Source organism: Chrysochloris asiatica, unplaced genomic scaffold (genome assembly GCF_000296735.1).
Source record: "Chrysochloris asiatica unplaced genomic scaffold, ChrAsi1.0 scaffold00150, whole genome shotgun sequence".
Lineage (NCBI taxonomy): Eukaryota > Metazoa > Chordata > Mammalia > Afrosoricida > Chrysochloridae > Chrysochloris > Chrysochloris asiatica.
In genome coordinates, this window is record NW_006408668.1 from 5,329,558 (window position 1) to 5,331,896 (window position 2,339).

Sequence of the window (2,339 nt, forward strand, 5' to 3'; positions counted from 1 at the left end):
TAGGAGTCCTGGTGTGGCGCTGTGGGTTAATGCACAGGACTGCAAAGTCCGTTTGAACTGCAAGGTTGGTGGTTCAAGCTCACCAAGTACTCCTTGGAAACCTTATACAGGGTCGCTGTGGGTCAGAACCGACTCCATGACACTTAACATCCACAACAAGCTTTGTTAGCTGTAGGACAGGCCAGTCCCTGGGAAATTGTAGCCTTATCAGATTAGATAACATACCCAAGCTTCCAGGACTCATATGGGTAGAAATAACATTGGAATCCAGGTCAAACTTTAGAACCACTTAGTCGCTACTTTACACCCTGATGTGTGCCCTATTTTGAGTCATTAAGACATTTTTATTTGAATGATGGTCCCACAGTGGAAATTACTGCTTGTGCACAGTTTTTCAGGTGAACTTTCCTGAACGGCTCTCCTAAAAGAGCCCTGAGTAATAGTTTCTGTTTCTATCTACCTAGTAGGTGCTGTCCCATAGTGTTTCCCAGGAAAGATGCCAGAAAAAGTCTGCTGGAGCAGAACACTCACATCTAAATGCTAAGGTCCTCCTTAATAAGTGGCCCCGGGCACAGTTCCAAAGCGTGTAAGGGGAAACCTCCAGTTCAGCTTCCTGTCTGCCTCAGCCAAACTCAGGACATTTACAGGCTGGCCCTGCCAGAAAAATTTCTGGGATTTAACAACTGAGAGCTGGAACTTAGTCCTTGTAGTGAGGCAGGAAACCAGTGAAGAAGTCTTTGTTGATGAGAGGAGAGCCCAAGGCCTGGCCTAGGGCCTAGGGAACTGCTTGAGAAGACTAGTAGGGGAAGGACCATGACTGTCCGCTGCTCTTTTGGGAATACAGGAAAACTGGGGCAAGGGGAGAAGAATGAATGGCCAGACTCCCTCATCTCATCTTTTTGGCCAATAAATGCCTTTTGCATCCCTATGAAGGAGACACCCCCAATTTGTAGTCAGTGGACCAATGTTCAGCTTCCAGCTCTACATGCTTAGTATAAGTTGGGGAGTCTATTCATCTCTTTTACTTCAGATTTTCCATCTGAAAATTGGAGAGACAATCACAGCTTCCAAGCAAGGTTGTTGTAATGATAAGAGATGACGTATGCAAAGGATTTGGCTAGGAGTGAGACCTCAGTAAATTGCAGCTGCATTCACAACTAGCTCTTCAAAAATTAATGATTATATTTTAATAAGGAAGGAGTACTACTTTTTACTCTTGTAGTGCCACAGACACTGAAAACCTCAGGACAGAGAGGGGAAACTTTGCCCTTTCCTGGATACCTGCTGGCCAAGAAAGCACAGGCAATGAAGATCTGATTTGAACCAGCAGTGTGTATTGTCAGAACTCAAGAGGGCCAGTTGCTGGGTATGAGTGTGACTTCTAATGGAGGGCCCAGCACTCTGCATCATGGAACCCATGAGCTACTGGAATGTTTGCCTGGTGGGCTTGAATCAGAATGAATGACTCCTCATGCCAAGCCACACTAAGTCCCGAGTGAGGCTTTAGAAAGTCTATTTCGTTGAAAGGAAAAGATTCTCTTTGGCACCTCATTACACAAGGTCCTGGTGAGAGGTGCCTAATGGGTAGAAACAACCCTGGTTGGCAGGTGTCCAGGCTCTACTTTGGCCAAGGGTATGAAGGGGGATGGCACTCACCTTGCTGAGATCCAAGAGGCCTCATTAGTCAAATGGAGACCAGATGGATGGTCTCCAAGCTGCTCATGTACTTTATCTTATCTGTGGCAATAATTAATGAAATAAGCTATGTTGTCAACTGCCAACAAGTTGGCCCTCAGCTCGTGGCAGTACCCTATACAGCAGCAAAAAACACTACCCAGTTGTGTACCATCCCCATGACAAGTTGCAGATCCGATCATTGTGATTTGTAGGGTTTTTATTGGTTGATAGTGATATCACTATGGGGTATGTGCGGTGGTACCATAGCGGGTGATACTGTCAGAGGGCAAAGACACCAAAATGGCTCTCTAGCATTTTCATGCAGTGTTTCTTCAGAAATTTATTGTTTCCACAAATTATGGTGGTGGTGGTGGTGTGCCATGGAGTCAGTTCTAACTCACAGTGACCCTGTATAGGGTTTCTGAGGTTGCAAAGCTTTATGGGAGAAGAAAACTTCATCTTTCTCCCGCAGAATGGATGGTAGTTTTGAACTTGGGGTTAGCAGCCCAACACATATTACACTACCAGAGCTCCTTACACCTGTAGTTAATTATAACAGTGAAAAAGTATTCATAAGCCCAGCTTACATGTATCAACAACATGAAATTCTATGCTAATTTACTTTTTAAACTTTCTACTGGATTCCTGGTGTGGCACAGTAG